The 21518-nt window shown below is 37.0% G+C and overlaps 1 protein-coding gene across 2 annotated transcripts in view; it reads right to left on the bottom strand.

The window, feature by feature from the left end:
- TAOK1 (TAO kinase 1) overlaps positions 1–21518 on the bottom strand; it is a 169847-nt gene that overhangs the window by 84552 nt on the left and 63777 nt on the right. The gene's annotated exons all lie outside the window — the stretch shown is intronic.

The raw sequence follows: 21518 nt of genomic DNA, 5'->3' as shown, positions 1-21518 counted from the left end.
CTGTGTGTTTATGTTATTCATTTATAATACAGTTAGGTTCATTTGTTATAGTCAGTAGTCCATTTCTATTTTCCCCTCATAGTTTGTGTGTGTGTGTTTTATTTTTTATTTTTTTTATTTTTAAAATATATTCTTTAAAGATTTTATTTATTTATTTGACAGAGAGAGATCACAAGTAGGCAGAGAGGCAGGCAGAGAGAGAGGAAGGGAAGCAGACTCCCTGCTGAGCAGAGAGCCCGAACAGGGCTCGATCCCAAGACCCTGGAATCATAACCTGAGCCGAAGGCAGAGGCCTTAACCCACTGAGCCACCCAGGTGCCCCTGTTTTATTTTTTAATGAAAATTAATGAACTGGGGCACCTCGGTGGCTCAGTCAGTTAAGCATGTGCCTTCAACTCAGGTCATGATCCCAGGGTCCTGGGACTGAGCCCTACATAAGACACCCTGCTCAGCAGGGAGTCTGCTTCTCCTTCTCTCTCTGCCCCTCCCCCTGCTGTGTTCTTCCTCACTCTGTCTCTCTCAAATGAATAAATTAAAAAGTCTTTTGAAAAAAAATTTTTTTAAATTAATGAATATTTAATAAACAGGTAAACTTGACTCTTTGTGGCATGTACACTGAAGTAGACTGCAATTTCTCGCAATTATGAATAACATGACCATTAAACATTCATGTTTAGTTTTTCTGTGTGAACCTGAGTTTTCATTTCTCTTGGATTAATATTTAGGAGTGGGAATGCTGGATCATATGATAATAGTATGTTTAACTTCATTTAAAAACTGCCAAACCAGGGGCGCCTGGGTGGCTCAGTGGGTTAAGCTGCTGCCTTCGGCTCAGGTCATGATCTCAGAGTCCTGGGATCGAGCCCCGCATCGGGCTCTCTGCTCAGCGGGGAGCCTGCTTCCTCCTCTCTCTCTGCCTGCCTCTCTGCCTGCTTGTGATCTCTCTGTCAAATAAATAAATAAAATCTTTAAAAAAACAAAAAACAAAAAAAACAAAAAAAACTGCCAAACCATTTTCCACAGTGACAAGACCATTTTATATTCCTACCAGCAATTAATGAGATTTCCAATTGCTCCACATACTTATTAGTACTTGGCATTGCCTATATTTCTTTCAGTTCATCTTTATTTCTAAGTCTTTTTAATAAGCATACAGTGGCATCTCACTGTGGTCTTAATTTGTATTTCCCTAAAAACTGATAACGTTGAACATCTTTTTACATGTTTATTAACCATGTGTATTTTGGCGGGATGTGTCTGTTTAGACCTTTCGTTCAATGTTTATTAGGTTATTTTCTTACTGTTGAGCTGTGAAAAGTTCTTCATTTTTCTAATTTATTTTTATGTTATAGAGAGCACACATGAGGGCCGGGGCGGGGAGGGGAAGAGGGAGAGGGCAAGAGGGAATCCTCAAGCAGACTCCAGCTGAGTGTAGAGCCTGATGCAAGGCTTGATCCCAGGACTGTGAGATCAAGACCTGAGCCATCCAGGTGCCCCAAGAGTTCTTTGTATTTTCTGGATACAAATCCTTTGTCAGATATGTGACTTAAAAATATTTTCTGCCAGTCTGTGGCTTTCTTTTCATCTCTTTACAATATCTTTTAGAAAATAAGTTTTCATTTTGATATAATTTAATTTATAAATTTTGTCTTTTATAGATACTGCTTCTGTTGTTAAAGACTTTCCCCTATATTTTATTCTAGAAGCATTATAGGCTTTAAATTTATCAATATGATCCATTTTGCATTCATTTTTATATAAGCTATTAGTCAAAGTCTACTTTTACTTTTTACTTTTTTTTTTTTTTTTAAAGATTGTATCCACCCATTTGAGACAGAGTAAGAGTGCGTGTGCACACAACAGAGGGAAAGGGAAAAGCAGGTTCCCCACCAAGCAGGGAGCTGGGTCCAGGCCTTATACCCAGGACCTCCATACCATGACCCAAGCCAAAGGCAGATGCCTAACCAGCTGAGCCACCCAGTTGCCCCTATTTATTTTATAATTTTGAACTTTATTTTTAATTTTTTTTTTTTAAAGATTTGATTTCTTTGACAGAGAGAGAGATCACAAGTAGGCAGAGAGGCAGGCAGAGAGAGACGGGGAAGCAGGCTCCCTGCTGAGCAGAGAGTCTGATGCGGGGCTCAATCCCAGGACCCTGAGACCATGACCTGAGCCGAAGGCAGAAGCTTTAACCCACTGAGCCACCCAGGTGCCCCTGTTTTTTAAAAAAAAAAAAAAAATTTATTTTCAAGTAATCTCAATACCCAAGGTGGGGCTCAAATTCACAACCCCAAAATCAAGAGTCACATGTTTCACCAACTGAGCCATCCAAGTGTCCCTCAAAGTTTATTTTTGTGCATATGGATGTCTAGATGCTTTAGCACCATGTGTTGAAAAGACTACCTTTTCTTCATTGATTTGTCTTTGCACCTTTGCCAAGAATCTGTTGACTCTATTTGTATGGGTCTCTCTCTGGACTCTCTGTTCTGCTTGATTAACTTACATATTTATCCTTTCAACAGTATCATACCATCTTGATTACTGTAGGTTTTTAAAATCAAATGATAGGAGTTCTTTCACCTTGTTTTCTTTTTCAAAATTGCTTTGGCTATTCTAGTTCCCTCACTTTCCCTAAAATTTTTAGAATATTCTTGTCAATATTTATTTTAGAAGCCCGCTGGGATTTTGATTGGGAATGCACTGAATCTGTATCAATTTGGAGATAGTATTATTTAGTCTTCCAATCCATTAACACAATATATCTCTTCAATTATTTAGGTCTCCTTTGATTTTTTTTCAATGTTTAGTGGTTTTCAGAATACAAATCATGCATGTTTTTTGTTGGATTTAAACTCAAGTATTTCATATTGTGAGTACTATAAATAGTACTTTTAGGGGTGCCTGGGTGGCTCAGTGGGTTAAAGCCTCTGCCTTTGGCTCAGGTCATGGTCTAAGGGTCCTGGGATCGAGCCCCGCATCGGACCCTCTGCTCAGCGGGGAGCCTGCTTCCTCCTCTCTCTCTGCCTGCCTGCCTCTCTGCCTACTTGTGATCTCTGTCAAATAAATAAATAAAATCTTTAGAAAAATAGTACTTTTAGCATAAAAAAAATTCCACTTGTTCACTGCCAACATACAGAAATACAATGGGTTTCTGTACATTGCTCTTGTATCCTGCAAACTCACCTATTAGCTCTGGAAGTCCTTTTGTAAACTGGGAATTTCCAAAGTAAACTATCATGTTGTATATAATACAGTAAATATGTGGATAAATATAAAAAATATTTTTCTCTTAGATTCTTTAAAATACATATGACTGTTTAAAGGAAAAATAATGACACTGAATTCTTGATTTATAATATATGCAGATGTGGGGCACTGCCTGGCTTAGCTGGTGGCGCTTACAACTCTCGAATTCAGGACTGTGAGTACAAGCCCTACATTGGGTGTAAAGATTACTTAAAAATTAAAAAAAAATTTTTTTAAAATGAATCTAATGTATGCAGATGTAATATATAAGAACAACAAATGATATAGAGAGGAGTACATGATTTCTGCATTTTTCATGGAAGTGATTAATACCAACAAATGAGTGGCTCAACCATTAAGCGTCTGCCTTCAGTTCAGGTCATGATCCTGGGGTCCTGGGATCAAGCCCCTCATCAGGCTCCCTGCTCAGCAGGAAGCCTGCTTCTCCCTCTCCCACTCTCCGTTTGTGTTCCCTCTTTCACTGTGTCTGTCAAATAAATAAATAAAATTTTCCAAAAAAAAAAAAAATCAACAAATGAACTGAAAAGAGGATGGGATATTCCTCTCATAGGGAATAATAAGATGATAACAATCAGAATGGTTTTATTCTGCTTTAGTTCATATATATACATAACGCTTTTAGTTCATATATATACATAACAAAATACTTGACCTATAAGTAATTAAAGAGCACAATACTACATGTCATCTATTCTCACCGCCTGAGAGTAAAGGAAGTCAAGATTGGCTGTAGGTCTAAAGACAAACTGGATGCTGTAGAGAGCAAAAAAAGAGGAGGAAAAAGGAAATATATACAGCTACTCATTCTGTTTCAAACCAGGAAACTGTAAAGATCCACTCAGGAGCTATTTCAATGAACCAATTAAGAATGATCTGAAATCACCATCAATTAGTTACATGTAAATGGTCTTTCTAGATCTTTTTATATATTTATATATTTTCTCTTATTTTAAAAAAACATTTATTTATTTACTTTAGAAGGGGAGAGAGAGAGTGCACTGGGGCATCAGGAGAGAAGGAGAGAGAATCTGAAGCAGTCTCTGAAGCAGAATCTGAAGCCCAGAGCATGCCTCAATCTCACGACACTGAGATCATGCACCTGAGCCAAAATCAAGAGCTGAATGCCCAAATGACTATGCCACCCAGGCTCCCCATATCTTTTATTAACACTAAACAATGTGCTGTAACTACTGAAAATATAAAACTTGCCAAGCCACAAAGATGATTAGTAAAATCTTACAGTAGAAAAAGAGGTAAATATTACATCCCATTTTTTAAAACAAAGAAAAATAAAGAAATGAATCTACCAAGATCATACATGTTCTGTCATATTTGTTAGCAAGCTACCTGGCGCCCAAGCCAGTGCTCTCTAACCCATCTACTCATATATTGGTTCTACTTAAGCTACTGGAAACTAAAAAAGAAATTTTTATCTTCCTGGCAATCTAGAGATAGCAGTCCTTTTAGACATCTGACTCTGGTCTGCTTTCAAATACTTATTACACCAACCCCTGCTTGATGAGCTTGCCTGATGAGCCAGCATAGCTGGCTCAACTGGAGTATTTTAAAACTTAAGGTGATCCTTACTGTCAATTAATGAAAATTCAGAAATGTTATAAAAACTGTTTTTAGTCATCCAAAAAAATTTGGCGAGAGGGCCCTTCCTCTCTCTATATACCATAAAGGCAGATAGCACACAGTAAGCCCTATCATTGGGTAGGGATGAGAGGAAACAAAAACCAAAGCATTCATTCATGCGTGCACACTCACACACACAACACAACACACACACACACACACACAGGTTTATCTGATACCACGAAATAACAAAAGTCAGTGACCCAGAAATGGAATTATGGCAAAAATATTTAATTCTCGGCTGCTTTCAAACTTAGCTCATCTACCTGGTACATGTCTTCCAGACATCAAAACAATTAGCAGAAAACACATGCTTTGAATAGTTGCCCTTGATTCCTTGATGCTTTCATGCAGTGGTTCCTGATGGGTGGTCTTAACCTGAACCTAGGTTTCTTGACTTCTTAAAACAACATTTATCTTGTTTTCCTCACTCATTTTGTTATGAAAATAGGTCAAACATACAGTAAAGTCAGTATAGCTCAGTGAACCTTTCTTATGCCTTCTACTAGGTCAGAAGTCTGCAAACTTTTTCTATAAAGATCAAGATATTAAATATTATGCTTTGTGGGCCAAATACATACTATATTTCTTTTTCTGTTGCATTTTCTTCTTCCTTTTTTTTTTTCTAAATGTGAAAATCTTTTTTTAAAGATCTTATTTTTTAAAAATCTCTACACCCAATATGGGGGTCAAACTTAAAATCCCGAGGTCAAGAGTCGAATACTCTACCTGACTGAAGCAGCCAGGTGCCCCTGGAAAAAACCATTCTTAATTTGGAAGTTGAGCAAAAGTAGTTCACGGGCTGGATTTGGCCCATAAGCTGTAACTTCCCAGGCCCTACTATAGATAAATCTTCAGTTAACATTTTGCCACACTTGCTTTCAAACTTTCAAAGATACATATTACCACCACAGTGTCATTACTTATTATTGAAGATGATTTGAGAATACACATTCCAAAGTATTTTGATTCTAAAGTACTTCGTTATTTCTCCTGATAAGAAAAACATTCTCTTAAATAACCACAGCACCTTACCAAATTTAGGAAATTTAGCACTGATATACTATTATTTAGTGCAAATATAGTCCATATTCAAATTTCACCAACTATCTTTCCTTTAATAGGAATTCTTTCCTTTAATAGGAATTTTTTTCCAATCTAGGATCACACATTGTGTTTAACTGAGTCTCTTGTAAGCTAGCTCCTGATATCTAGCTTTAGACCAATTTGCTTTTGTTGCTCCTGTGCAATCCTTACTTAGGGGACTATGAAACTTCTCTCCCAGCCACAGGTCTCTGAAATACTCCAGCCTGGGTAGGACAACTCCAGAAACTATTATATAAGGAGGTCTAAGCTCTAGGGAATTACCCACCTATATACACAGTAATTCTCTTCCATGGGGAAGGCAATACAACGTGCACCCTCTTATCTTACCAGAAAACAAGTTCTCTTATTGTATCAATTTAAATTTTAGTTCAAAAATGTGTATTCACGGGGTGCCTGGCTGGCTCAGTTGATAAGAGGGTGAGATTCTGGATTTCAGGCTCAGAAGTTCAAGACCCATACTGGGCATGGAGCTTCTTTCTTTTTTAAAGATTTTATTTATTTATTTGACAGAGAGAGAGAGAGAGAGATCACAAGTAGGCAGAGAGGCAGGCAGAGAGAGAGGGGGAAGCAGGCTCCCCGCTGAGCAGAGAGCCCAATGCAGGGCTCGATCCCAGGACCCTGAGACCATTTATTTTTTTAAAAGATTTTATTTATTTATTTGGCAGAGAGAGAGAGAGAGAGAGAGAGAGAGAGAGATCACAAGTAGGCAGAGATGCATGCAGAGAGGGGCATGGAGCTTATTTAACAAAAAAAAAAAAAAGAAAAAAATGTGTATTCACCTTTCTACCCTCACTGACACTATCTAGTTTAAACTCTCAGTATTTTTTTTTTAAGATTTACTTATTTATTTTAGAAAAGAGAGCATGCGTGCATGCATGCAGAAGCAGAGGGAGAGGGAGGAGAGAGAGACTCCCCGCTGAGAGCAGAGTCCCATGCAGGGCTGGATCCCATGATCCATGAGATCACAACTGAGCAGAAATTAAGAGTCAGACACAACGAACTGAGCCACCCCGGCACCCCTCAGGATTTCTTTCCGAAATTATCAGAAAAGCTTCAAAATCAGCATCCTTTCTTTGATCTTTGACAAGGCCAATCTTCCCTCCACATTGCTGCAAGAATAAACTTTCTATATCACAAATGGAAATACGGTATTTCTCTTGCATGTCAGTGGTTCCCTAGGGACTAAAGAATCAAATCTACATTTCTGGGGCGCCTGGGTGGCTCAGTGGGTTAAAGCCTCTGCCTTCGGCTTGGGTCATGATCCCAGGGTCCTGGGATTGAGCCCTGCATCGGGCTCTCTGCTCGATGGTGAACCTGCTTTCTCCTCTCTCTCTGCCTGCCTCTCGGCCTACTTTGTGGTCTCTGTCTGCCAAATAAATAAATAAATTTTTTTAAAAATCTCAAATCTACATTTCTTAGTATAGTGTAGGGGACTGTCTTCGAGAGCACTTGCTTGTCTTTCCTTTTCACTTTTCTCTGATACATCCTTAGTCCCCACTACAACCCTAATTTAAAACCTACCTGCTTTAATCACTTCAAAAAAGACTACTGACAAGTTATGGATTGAAGATAATACAACTTTATAGGTTCAAAAATTTTAAATCACTGGTATTTTGCTAATATGTGATTTAACTCAGTACCTTAATGCAAGGAAAAGGATCATAACATTACTCTCTCCACTGGACAGATCATGTGGGCAGGTCTAAAGAAGAGAAAAAATCTACAGAAATTCTATACTTTCCATTATTAACAATGAAATACCCATTGCTCCAAAACACATATTTACAGAATAATATATGAAAATTCCATGCAAGAGGCACCTAGGTGGCTCAATCAGTTAAGTGTCTGCCTTGGTCTCAGGTCCTGGGATCAAGCCCCATGTGGGGCTCCCTGCTCAGTGGGGAGCCTGCTTCTCCTTCTCTTTCTCCCTTTGCCACTCCCCCTGCTTGTGCTCTCTCTCTATCTTTCAATTAATTATATATTAATTTATATATATATATATAATTTCAATTAATCATATAAAGATATTAAGTATAATATCCTTCAAGTTAATTAATTAATTAAAGAAATCTACAAAAAAGTAAAGTCCATGCAAGTCCAAATAACATCAAACGTTAACCTAAGAAAACCTCACTACTAATACTTGCCCAAAACAACTATAAAAGCAGGCAATATATATAAAATGAATGCATGAAACTATTGAAGAGTAACAAATGCAGGCAGGTTTTAGAAACTAGAATGCTTGAAAGAGACTAGAATGCTTCAGAGAAGAACAATATATAAAATGAGCTGTAAATTTACTGCAGCTTTATACCTGAACTTGTGGTACAGAAAAACAGAATCCAAGGAGAAAAGTAAGCTAAGGAGACAGAGGCCAGGAACAGAAGCTTTCAAAATGTCTGAGACTTACAGTGCATCATCTCAAAAAAGGGAGCTGAAAAGCAGCAGCTCATAAATCTGCAAGGGCTCCTGGGTGGCTCAATTGGTTGAGCATCCCCTCTTGGTTTTGATCATGAACTCTCTGTCATAGATCAAGCTCTGCTTCAGATTCTTTCTCCCTCTCCCTTGGCCTTCTGTGATCTCACACATGCTCACTCTCTCAAATACATAAATAAAATCTTTTCTTAAAAAAATGTAAATTAGGGGTGCCTGGGTGACTCAGCTGGTTAAGCACCTGACCTGATTTCAGCTCAGGTCATGATCTCAGGATTGTGCCATCAAGCCCTGTAATGGTTTTATTTATTTAAAAATAGGGACACCAGGGTGGCTCAGTCGGTTAAACAACTGCCTTCAGCTCAGGTCATGATCCCAGTGTTGGGCTCCCTGCTTGGCAGGAAGCCTGCTTCGCTCTCTCCTACTCCCCCTACTTGTATTCCCTCTTTGTCTCTGTCAAATAAATAAACAAAATCTTTTAAAAATTAAATTAATTAATTAATTAAATGTTAAAAAAGAATCAAATGGACATTTTAGAAAAATTGCACAAAGAACGGGAGAAAGGCAAAGTTGCACAAAGAAATGGAGAAAGACAATTGAAATAGTATAGTTTTCAAATTGTTTGAGAAGTGGTACAAGTGCTAAGTTAACTATAGTAAGTGAAGAATATATAATATCGTCAATCAGAGAAAGACAATTATCATATGATCTCCCTGATATGAGGAAGTTGAGAGGCAACATGGGGGATTTGGGGGTTTGGAAAGAACAAATGAAACAAGGTAGGATTGGGAGGGAGACAAACCATAGAGACTCTTAATCTCACAAAACAAACTGAGGGCTGCCAGGGGAAGAGGGGTAGGGAGAGGGTAGTTGGGTTATGGACACTGGGGAAGGTATATGCTACAGTGAGTGCTGTGAAGTGTGTAAACCTGGCAACTCACAGACGTGTACCCCTTGGGCTAATGATGCATTATATGTTAATAAAACAAATTTTTTTAAAAAGAATATATAATATCTGGGGCACCTATGTGGCTCAGTCAGTTACACATCTGCCTTCAGCTCAGGTCATGGTCCAGGGTCCTGGGACTGAGGCCTCCATCAGGGTCCCTGCTCAGTGGGGAGCCTGCTTCTCCCTCTCCCACTCCCCTGCTTGTATGTACACTCACACACACTCTCTCTCAAATAAATAAATAAAATCTTTATTTTTATTTTATTTTAGTTTTATTTATTTGACAGAGAGAAACACAGTGAGGGGGAAACACAAGCAGGGGGAGTGGGAGAGGGAGAAGCATGTTCCCCACTGAGCAGGGAGCCCAACGAGGGGCTGGATCCCAGGATCCCGGGACCACAACCCGAGCCAAAGGCAGACATCCAACGACTGAGTCACCCAGGTGCCCCATTAAAAAAAAAAAAAGAATATATAATTTGTGGGGTGACGATTAAAAGAATAATAAAAGAATGGATAACCAAAAGGTTAATATGGGGGCAAATGCGTGCGTGTGCGTGCATACACACACACGTATATTTATTTAATGGTGGGGAAAATGTCAATTATTCATGTCTTTTCTTTTTAAGTAGGATCCACACCTAATATGGGGTTCAAATTCACAACCCCAAGATCAAGAGTTGTATGCTCTACCGACTGAGTCAGCCAGGCACCACCCCTATGATGCCTTTTCTTGCTGTAATGATGCTTTGATGTCTGGAGCCTTGCTAACAGGTAGGGACTGCCACTACCAGAGTTAGCTAATTCCTAGAGAGAGCAAACAAGCACATCTTTCATATACAAATCACCAATCCAGAGCCCTTACCACCAATAACTTCACAGTCTAGGGCCTTTGTTCTCTGCTTTAATCACCACAGGGCCAAATACTAGACAACTAAGGACAACTCCTATATCCTAGAGCCTGCTGAAAGCACTTATGAATAATCCCAGGGGCACCTGGCTGGCTCAGCTGGTAAAGCATGTGACTCTTAATCTCAGGACTGTGAACTGAGCCCCATGATGGGTGCAAAGATAACTTAAAAATAAAATCTTTAAAACAAAACAAAACAAGGGGCACCTGGGTGGCTCATTCAGTTAAGTGTCTGTCTTCAGCTCAGGACCCTGAGCTTAGGACCCTGAGCTCCATCCTAGGATGGAGTCCTGCATAGGGGCTCCCTGCTCTGTGGGGAGTCTGCTTCTCCCTCTTCCTTTGCCCCTCCCCCCAATAAATAAATAAATAAAATCTTTAAAAAACAAAACAAACCCCTAGATAATCCTAAACTTGCCCATCCTGCCTCACTTGTTTCTTCTTACAGAAACCACAATAAATGCTCTTACCCATGATTTTCCCTTGCTGCGTCTGCTTCCTCACTGATACCAGTGCTTCCCCATATGGTCCCCTCTGGCCTGGCATGCCCCCTTCTCTTGGATCTGCTGAGTATAACAAACCATCTTTCCGGTGGCTGTTTCTACCTGATCTGTTGACGTTCCCATACCTGAATAAAACCTAAATTTACAACAATAATAACAACAATAAACTCTTGATTAATTCAAAAGACAGCAAGAAGAGGTGTGCCTGGCTGGCTCAATCAATAGAGCATGTGACTCCTAATCTTAGGGTGGTGAGTTCAAGCCCCACAATGGGCCTAGAGCTCACTTAAAAAAAAAAAAGATGGCAAGCACAAATAACAAAAGAACAGACAGAAATCAAATAGAAAAAATAGACATATGCCCACCTATAAACAGTAATTACATAAAATATTAATGGGCAAGATAACTCAATTAAAACAAAGATGAAGTAGAGAAAAAGCCCCTTTGTTCTTAGCAGCAATTTTTTGGATAGGACATGCAAAGCACAAGAAACAAAGGCAAAAATAAGTAAATGGGACTAAACTAAATTAAAAAGCTGTGCACAGCAAAACAATCAACAAAATGAAAAACCAATCAATGGAATGGAAGAAAACATTTGCAAATCATGATAGGGGTTAATATCCAAAATGTTTAACAAGCTCACAAAACTAAATAGTCAAAAACTAACCCAATTAAAAAAATGGACAGAGTACCTAAATAGACATTTTCCAAAAAAAGACTTACAAATGACCAACAGGTAAATGAAAAGGTGCTCAACATAACTAATTATCTGGGAAATTCAAAACTACAACTAGATATCACCTCAAACCTGTTAGAATGGCTCTTATCAAAAAGACAAGTGATGGGCGCCTGGGTGGCTCAGTGGGTAAGCCTCTGCCTTCGGCTCAGGTCATGATCTCAGGGTCCTGGGATCGAGGCCCGCATTAGGCTCTCTGCTCAGTGGGGAGCCTGCTTCTCCCTCTCTCCCTACTTGTGATCTCTCTCTCTGTGTTTCAAATAAATAAATAAAATCTTTAAAAAAAAAAAGACAAGTGATAACGAGTCTCAACAAGGGTGTGCAGAAAAGGGAAACCTTGTGCACTGCTTATTGTTATAAACACTATGGAAACCAAAAAGGAAGTTTGTCAAAAAATTAAAAATAGAACTACCATATGACCTAGCCAATCCTACTTCTGGGTACGTACCCAAAAGAACTTCAAGATCTTGAAGAGATACCTATAGCCCCAAATTCACTGCCTTATTCACAGTAGACAAGATACAGAAATAACCAGAAGATTCTGTCAAAGGATGAGTGATAAAAATGTGGTATACACACACACACACACACAAAACACGGTATATTAATTCAGCCATGAGGAAGAACCAACAACTTGGATGCAACAACTTGGATGAAACTTGAGGGCATTATGCTAAGTAAAATAAGTGAGACAGAAAAAGGCAAATATAGGGCATCTGGCTGGCTCAGTCGGATTAGCATGGGACTCTTGATCTCAGGGTCATGAGTTCAAGCCCCATGTTGGGTACACAGACTACTTAAATAAATAAACTTAAAAAGACAAAAATAATGTATATTGTCACTTTTATGTAGAATCTAAAGAAGTTGCACTCAGAAACAGAGTAAAATAGTGGTTACCAGGGGTTGGGAAGTGGGGGAAAATGGGGAGATACTGGTCAAAGGATATAAACTTCCAGTTATAAGATTAACAAATTCTGGGAATTCAATTCATGGTGATTACAGCTAATAATACCGTATTATACACTTGAAAGTTCCTAAAAGAGTAGATCTTAAATGTTCTCACTATAAAAAGGAAATGATGATTAGGTGACAGGAAGGAGGTGTTAATGATATTACAGTGGTTATCATTTTGCAATATATAAATGTATCAAATTGACACACTGGACACCTTAAACTTACACAATTATTATGTATCAATCACATCACAATAAAGGTGGAAAAATTCTGGGGGAAAAAGACAACAAAGATGAGAAACATTTCATATTTTTTAATTTTGGGGGGGCAGCGAAAGAGGAGGAGACAATCTTAATCAGGCTCCATGCTTAACCCAGTGGTTCAAGCAGGGCTCGATCTCACAACCCTGAGATCATGACCTGAGCCAAAATCAAGAGCTGGACACTCAACCAACTAAACCACCCAGGCTCCCTAAGAAACACTTCAAATATAAGGTTCCAGAAATGGTAAGTGAAAAAAGATGGAAAAAGAAATAGCAGGCAAGCATTTGCCAAAGAAAAATGCCTGATTAACGTCAAAGTAGATTTTAAAGCAAGAAATACTATGAAAGATAGAGTGAAATTTTTGTACTGATAATGGGACAATTCACCAAGAAGATACAATAATCCCAAATTTGTACATTTCTAATAACACAGCTTAGAAATGCATAAAGTAAGAGAGCGATAAAAGGAAAAACAGATAAATGCACAATCAGAAGAGATTTGAAAACACATCTCTGAGTTGCTGATAAAACATGCACACCAAAAACAAATGAAATTAGAAAGGATGCAAAAGATCTGAAGAATATAATCAATATATGTTCTCAGCTTGACATGCATTGATCATTATACCCAACAAACTACAGAATAAATGTAATTTTCCAATTCTGGAAGAAAATATTCACAAAACACATAATATTGTTAAGTATCCAGGACCTACAAAGAACTCATAAAACCCAAAAAGAAAAACAACCTAGTTTTTAAGAAATGTGCAAAACACTCAACAAACACTTCCCAAAGATATGTGAATGACCATTAAGTCTATGAAAACATACTATCACCAATCATCAGGGAAATATACATTAAAACCTTACTGAAATACTATTACACATCCACCAGAATGACTCAAATTAAAATGACTGTCAACACCTAATGCTGGAAAGAACATGAAGTAAACAGAATTCCCATACACTATTGATGGGAGCGTAAAATTTTTACTTCTTAATGATAACTATGGGAATTGGTCATAACCTCAACTCAACATAAACTCAACATATACCTGCCCTATGATCCCAACAATTTCATCCATACTTAAAAAAAATGAAAAACTGAGTTCACAAAGATTTATAAATCAAAAGACTTAAGTCAAAAAAGGTTATGAAACAAAGACATTATATACTAATAAAAGTTCAATACAGCAAGAAGATTTAACAATTATAAACATTTACAATACCTAATAAAAGGTATAAAAGGTCATTAAAATATATGAAGTGAAAATTGACAGAATTGAAAAGATATTAACAGTTCTCTACCTATTTGGAGACTTTAATATTCCATTAATAATGGAAAGAACAACCAGAGATAAGATAAGCAAGGAAATAGAGAACTTAACACAATAAACCAACTAGATTTAATATACACATAAAGAACAGAACACTCAGGGAAATAGAGAACTTAACACAATAAACCAACCAGATTTAATATACACATATAGAACACTCTACCCAACAACAGAATACATATCCTTTCCAAGGTTCATGGGACACTTTCCTAACATGTTAGGTCACAAATCAAGTCTCAATAAATTTAAAAAGACAGATATCATACAAAGAATCCTCTCTGATCTCAATGCAATAAAGTCAGAAATTTGTAACAAAAAAGGAAAACTAAGGGCACCTAGGTGGCTCAGTCAGTTAAGCACCCGACTCTTGATTTCAGCTCAAGTCATGATCTCAGGGTTGTAAGATTGAGCCCCACGTCTCCCCCTCCCTCTGCCTCTCCCTCAAAAACAAAAACAAAAAACTAGAAAATTCACAAAGTTGGGGAAATTAAACAACATATTTCTAACAACAATGGATCAAAGAATAAATCACAAGGGAAATTAGAATACCTAGAGTTGAATGAAGATAAAAATACAACATATCAAAACTTATGGGGCCAAGTAAAAAAAATGCTCAGAAATTTGTAGCTATGAAGACTTACATTAAAAAAAATTCTCAAATTAACAACCTAACTTAACCACTTAAGGAACTAGAAAAAGAACAAACTAAACCTAAATGTAGCAGAAGTAAGGAAATAATAAAGATTAAAGCAGAGATAAAACAGAGAATAGAAAAATAACAGGGAAAATCAATGAAATCAAAAGTTGGTTTTTCAAAAAGATCAATAAAATTGATGAACCTTTAAATTAGATGGCCTAAGGAAAAAAGAATACTAAAATCAGAAATTAACAGGGGACATTACTACTGATTCTACAGAAATAAAAGAATTTTAAGAGAGTACTATGAACAACTATGTCAACAAATTAGATGAAAAGGGTAAATTCTGAAAATACAAAACCTACCAAGACCAAGCCATGAAGAAATAGAAAATCTGAATAGTATTACTTACAAGTAGATTGGATCAGTAATCAAAAATTTCCTAATAAAGCAAAGCCCTGGACCCAATGGACTCTTAAAATTCAACAATTAGGAAACATAAAACCTGATTTACAAATGGGCCTAACACCCTGACACCTTAACAAAGAAAATATACAGATGGGAAATAAGCATATGTAAAGATGGCTCATACCATGTATTACAGGGAAACAGGTATTAAAACAACTAGACACAATTAGAATGGCCAAAATCTGGAACACTGACAGTACCCTTTGGTACTGATGAGGATATGGAGCAACAAGAACTCTTCATTCAGTCTTGGTGGGAATGCAAAATGGTAGAGTCCCTTTATAAGACAGTTTGGTGGTTTCTTACAAAATTAAACATAATTTACCATAAAATGCAGCAGTGGCACTCCTCGGTATTTATTTATAAAGGAGGTGAAAATACATCCACACAAAAACCTGCAAACAGAGGTTTTCTTCAAGGCAGCAAAAATACTCTGCATGATGATGGGTACTTATCATACATTTGACTATACCCATAGAATGTACAGTATCAAGAGTGAACGCTAATGTTACAGTGATTATGTTATGCCAGTGTAGGTTCATCAGTTGTATTCTGGTGGAAGATACTGATAATGGGGGAGGTTATGCATATGTGAGGGAAAGGATTATATGAAATCCCTCTGTACCTTCCTTTCAATTTTACTGTGAGCCTAACTAAAACTGTTCTAGAAAAATAAAGTCGTTTTTAGAAATGTTTTTAAATATCTCTACTTGAGGTGCCTAGGTGGCTCAGTCAGTTAAGCATCTACCTTTGGTTCAGGTCATGATCTCAGGGTCCTGGGATCCAGCCCTGTGTTGGGCTCCCTACTCAGCTGGAAATCCACTTCTCCTTCTCCTTCTGCCCCTATCCCCAGATCGTGCTCTCTCACATGAGCTCTCTCTCTCTCTAAAAATAAATAAAATCTTTTTAAAATAAATAAATAAATATCTCTACTTAATTTAAAATCTTCATCTCAATTTCCTTAAGATGAAACTGTTCAGGTTTATAAAGTATTACAACTTCACTTCTCAACAGGAAGTATATTTTTTAAGTTTTTATTTTTTACGTAAGTAATCTCCATATCCAACATAGAGCTTGAACTCTCCAGGACCCCCAGATAAAGAGTTGCATGCTCTTCCGACTGAACCACCCACGCACCTCTAGGTATCTTTTACCTGCTTATGGCAGTATATTTTTAAACAATGAAAAAAAATTAACCTACTTTCTCCCTTCAATAAGTTTTATGCCAAAAGATGTCTTCTTTCACCTGTAGAAGAAACTGCCAAATAGATACACACCATAAAATATTTCTCCCAGGGGTGCCTGGGTGGCCCAGTTGGTTAAGCAACCAATTTGATTCTGGCTCAGGTGACAATCTCAGGGTTGTGAAATCAAGCCCTACATTCAGCTCCATGTTCAGCATTGGGCCTGCTTAAGATTCTCTCTCTTTCTCCCTCTGCCTCTTCCTACTCATGCTCTGTTCTCTCTTGAAAAGCAAAAACAAACAAAATCCCCCCCAAAACTCTTTAAATTACTATCAATTCTGGTTCTATTCTGTTTCTTCTCTGCCTAGTTAGGAACTAATACCATACAGCTTTAATTATTGTGCTGTAGTTTTTAAAAAAATTTTAAATAAACACTACACCAATGTGGGGCTCAAGCTCACAACCCTGAGATCAAGAGTTGCATGCTCCACTGACTGAACCAACTGGGTGCCTCTACTGTGTCACAGTTTTTTAATAATTGATAATCCAAGGCTCCCTTCAATAGTCTCCTATTAAATATTCTTCATTATTTTCTAGGCTACCCACATTACTTTATTCTCCTTTTCTTCTTTTTCCCTCCAAACTAGCAAACATATCTATTTAGAAGAAATATAATGATGTTCAATTATAGTATTAATTCAGCAAAAAAAGGGGGCAGGGTTGGAAAAACCTAACTATCTAATCATGTGGAATGAAAAGCAAATTATGGTATACTGAATGGATATATAAAATCTGATACAATAATTGTTATACATGTATACTTATTAATATGAAAAATAAGCAGGACTATAAAATTTTAAAAAACAAATGATACCATTTTCATTTTATTTTTTTTAAAGATTTTATTTATTTATTTGACAGAGAGAGATCACAAGTAGAAGGAGAGGCAGGCAGAGAGAGAGAGAGAGAGAGAGGAGGAAGCAGGCTCTCTGCTGAGCAGAGAGCCCAATGTGGGACTCGATCCCAGGACCCTGGGATCATGACCTGAGCCGAAGGCAGTGGCCTAACCCACTGAGCCACCCAGGTGCCCCCCATTTTCATTTTAAAACCTAAATGGCAAGTGAACAGTATATAAACAGTATATGTTACAAATATACGTTGGATAAATAATTATTTCATTTTGTCCTGGACTATAGGGTTTCTAGGACATGGGACTTTTCCCACTAACACCGGGAGTCTTGGCTAAGTTGAGATAACAGTCATCCTAAATCTATATACATTACTGAAAGGCTGAAAAGATATAAATGAAATAGTATCAATGGCTATCTGAAGGGAAAATAATTATAAGTATTGGTTTCTGTATGCTTTTCATTTTTCAGTTAAAAGTGATAAAATACATCTTTATATGAACAAGCAAAGTTTACTAAGGGTCTTTTACTGAAAATCTCAAACCAGACTTATAGTTAAAACTCAAGAGAAAACAGACTTAGTTACAACAATAAAAAAGTAATGAGAGAAGAGCCAAAACTAAAACCAGGAATGAGCGGGAACAGTACAACCAATCTGCAGAAATAAAAAGAGTTATGCGTGAGAATACTATTTACAACTGTATACCAATAAATTAGATAACCCAAATGAAACAAATTCCTAGAACCCACAAATAAAGTAACTTAAGAAAATAAAAAATAGGGGTGCCTGGGTGGCTCAGTGGGTGAAAGCCTCTGCCTTCAGCTCGGGTCATGATCTCATGGTCCTGTGATCGAGCCCCGCCTCGAGCCCCGCTTCGAGCCCCGCCTCGAGCCCCGCTTCGAGCCCCGCCTCAAGCCCTGCCTCAAGCCCTGCCTCGAGCCCCGCATCGGGCTCTCTGCTCAGCGGGGAGCCTGCTTCCTCCTCTCTCTCTGCCTGCCTCTCTGCCTACTTGTGATCTCTGTCTGTCAAATAAATAAATAAAATCTTTTAAAAAAAAAAGAAAAGAAAAGAAAAAATAGCAACAGACATTTAACAAGTAAGCACTGAAAAAGTAATCAAAAACAAAGTCCATAACCAGATGCCTTTCCTATGAATTCTACCAAACAGTTAAAGAATGAACACCAATTCTTCCCCAACTCTTCCAAAAAATAAAAGAGAACACTTCCTAACTCAATGAGGCCAGTATTAGCCTGACACCAATACCAGACCAAGAAAATTACAGTGTCTCTTATGAACACTGATATAAAAATCCTCAAAGTACTATCAAACCAAATCCAACAGCATATTAAATTATAAACCATGACAAAGTGGAATTTATTCCAGAAATGCACGAGCAGTTCAATGTAACAAAATCAATAATGTAATATACTACATTAGCAGAACAAAGGAGAAAAACCATATCATCATCTTAATTGATATCAAAAAGACATATAACAGGGGCACCCGGGTGGCTCAGTGGGTTAAAGCCTCTGCCTTCGGCTCAGGTCATGATCCCAGGGTCCTGGGATCAAGCCCCACATCGGGATCTCTGCTCAGCGGGGAGCCTGCTTCCTCCTCTCTCTCTGCCTGTCTCTCTGCCTACTTGTGATCTTTGTCTGTCAAATAAGTAAATAAAATCTTAAAAAAAAAATAGATATATAACAGAGTGCAACAACATTTCATTAAAAAAAAAAAAAAACTAGAAACAGAAGGAACTTCCTCAATTGATAAAGGGCATTTAAGAAAACCCCACAGCTAATATCATCCTCAATGACGAAAACTGAAAAAAGCTTTCTCCCCTAAAATCAGGAACAAGGATGCTCACTTTCATCACCACCATCAAAGTTCTAATTAGAGCAAACAGATAAGAAAAACAAATAAAAAGCATCCAAATTGGAAAGGAAGAAGTAAAACAATTTTTACTTGTAAGTGCCATGATCTTATACAGAATTCCAAAGTATCCACATGAAAGATACTAGAGCTAGGAAAATTAGCAAAATTGTAGGATAAAAAAAAAAAACAATGCACATAAATCAGCTGTTTCTATATACCAGCAATGAATAATCTAAAGAGGGAATTAAGAAAGTAATTACATTTAAAGTAGCATCTAAAAGAATAACAGACTAATCAGAAGTGGGAATTAAGAAAGTCATTACATTTACAGTAGCATCTAAAAGAATAACAGACTGATGACTAAATTTAAGCAATGAATTGTAATACTTGTACACTGAAAACTATAAAACATTGCTGAACAGAATTAAAGAAGACCTAAATAAATGTTTAGAAGGACATTTGCATTCATAGTGAGGCTTAATATTGGTAAGATGCCAATACTACCAAGCACCATCTACAGATCTAAACAATTCCTAATAAATTTCCAACAGCAGAAATGGAAAAGCCAATCCTCAAATTCATATGGAATTGCAAAGGGCCCCAAATAGCAAAAAATATCTTTAAAAAGAATAAAGTTATCCCTGATCTCAAACTTACTACAAAGCTACAGTAATCAAAACAGTATGATACTAGCATAAAGATGGATATGCAGACAAGTGGAAAAGAACTGAGAGTTTTCAGAAGTAAACCTATACAATATGACCAATTGATTGCACAAATACGTCAAGACAATTCAACGGGGAAAGAATAGTCTTTTTAATAGAAGGCACTGGAACAACTGGATTTCCACATACAAAAGAATGAAGTTGGACCTTTACCTCACAACATATACAAAAATTAACTCAAAATGAATCCAGAGCTTAGACCATAAAACTCTTAGGAGAAAACATAGGGATAAATCTTCATGACCTTGGATTTCACACTGAATTCTTAGACATGACACCAAAAGCATAAGTAACAATGACAAAAAAAATAGACCAATTGGACTTAATTCAAATTTAATACTTCAGTACATCAAAGGACATTATCAAAAAAGTGAAAAGACGAACTATAGAATGGGAGAAAATATTTGCAAATTGTGCATCCGAGAAGGATTTAATATTCAGAATACATAATGAACCTTTACAACTGAACATGGAGACAAACCACCCGAATTTTAAAATGGGCAAAGGATCTGAATAGGCATTTCTCCAAAGAAGATATACAAATGGCCAATAAGGACATGAAAAGCTGCTCAACATTATTAGCCAATAGGGAAATGCAAATTAAAACATCAAGATACTACTTCACACCGAGTAGGATAGCCATAATCAAAATAACAAAAATAAGAGGCATTTGCAAAGGACATGGAGTAACTAGAACTCTGGTAAACTGCTAGTGGGAATGGAAACATATAATGGTGCAGTCTGGCAGTTTATCAAAAAGTTAAACATAAAATCACCGTGTGTGATCTAGTATTTTCACTCCTAGATATGCACCCAAATTTGAAAACAGTGACTCAAACGAGTATTTGTACACCAGTGTTCATTATAGCATTTATTCACAACAGCCAAAAGGTGGACATGATCTAGTGTCCATCAACAAATGAATGGATAAGCAAACCATAGTATATTCATAAAATGGGATATTATTCGGCTATAAAAAGGAATGAAGTACTGATACATGCTACAACATGGTTGACCTGTAAAGTATTATGCTATACATTATACTAAGTGATATAAGCTATACACAAAAGTACAAATATTATATGATTTCATTTCATTCATATGAAATCTAGAATAGCCAAATTCATAGAAAAAAGTAGATAAGAGGTTAGGTAGAGGGAGAAGGAGGAGTTGTTGCTAATAAATACAGAGCTTCTATTGGGGTGATGAAAAAGTTTTAGAAATAATGGTAATGGTTGTACAACATTGTGAGCGTAATTAACATCACAAACTGTACAGTTAAAAATGGTTAAAATGGCAAATTTGATGATTCTTTTAGCACAACACACGCATATACATACACAAGAGAAAAAGACTTTGGTACATAACCTTCTGTCAAAAGATAATTCTAGATTTCCACAAGCACTAAAACTGTGTATGAGACTTTACAGAAGTCGGTGTTCTGCAACATTTAATTCTATAGTAATGCAAGTCATTAGACACCTCAAACCACTGTACTAAAATGCTAAACCACATGTAAATTAAAGCAAAATAAAATTTCCCCATTTTTTTCAATAATCCAAGAAGCTCAATAAATACAACTACCTACTTTCATATTATACACATTTATCTATTCAAGTAATTATAAAATGGA

This window comes from Lutra lutra, chromosome 16, assembly GCF_902655055.1.
Source record: "Lutra lutra chromosome 16, mLutLut1.2, whole genome shotgun sequence".
In the NCBI taxonomy this organism is placed as follows: Eukaryota; Metazoa; Chordata; class Mammalia; order Carnivora; family Mustelidae; genus Lutra; species Lutra lutra.
Note: the sequence above shows the minus strand (reverse complement) of the source record. Positions and strands in the feature narration are given on the sequence as shown.